Genomic DNA, 793 nt, shown 5'->3' with positions numbered 1-793 from the left:
TAAAGAGAATGGTCCTTCAAAGAGGAAAGCATCGATTGCTATATTTGTGCTAGAGCTTTTATTTTGAAAACATGAAACAATTTTGTCAATGGTAGTAATAAAGCATATGAGTTATGTACATTATATCTTACAAGTTGCAAGTCTCATGCATAGTATACTAATAGTGCCCGCACCTTGTCCTAATTAACTTGGACTACCGGATCTTTGCAATGCACATGTTTTGACCAAGTGTCACAATGGGGTACCTCCATGCCGCCTGTACAAAGGTCTAAGGAGAAAGCTCGCATTTTGGATTTCTCGCTTTTGATTATTCTCAACTTAGACATCCATACCAGGGACAACATGGACAACGAGATAATGGACTCCTCTTTTATGCATAAGCATGTGGCAACAATTATTATTCTCATATGAGATTGAGGATATGTGTCCAAAGCCGAAACTTCCACCATGAATTATGGCTTTAGTTAGCGGCCCAAAGTTCTTCTCTAACAACATGCATGCTCCAACCATGAAGGTGGTAGATCTCTCTTGCTTCGAGACAAGACGGACATGCATAGCAACTCACATGATATCCAACAAGGAATAGTTGATGGCGTCCCCGAAACATGGTTATCGCTCAACAAGCAACTTAATAAGAGATAAAGTGCATAAGTACATATTCAATACTACAATAGTTTTTAAGCTATTTGTCCCATGAGCTATATATTGCAAAGGTGAATGATGGAATTTTAAAGGTAGCACTCAAGCAATTTACTTTGGAATGGCGGATAAATACCATGTAGTAGGTAGGTAT

The sequence above is a fragment of the Lolium rigidum genome, chromosome 6, assembly GCF_022539505.1.
Source record: "Lolium rigidum isolate FL_2022 chromosome 6, APGP_CSIRO_Lrig_0.1, whole genome shotgun sequence".
In the NCBI taxonomy this organism is placed as follows: domain Eukaryota; kingdom Viridiplantae; phylum Streptophyta; class Magnoliopsida; order Poales; family Poaceae; genus Lolium; species Lolium rigidum.
Note: the sequence above shows the minus strand (reverse complement) of the source record.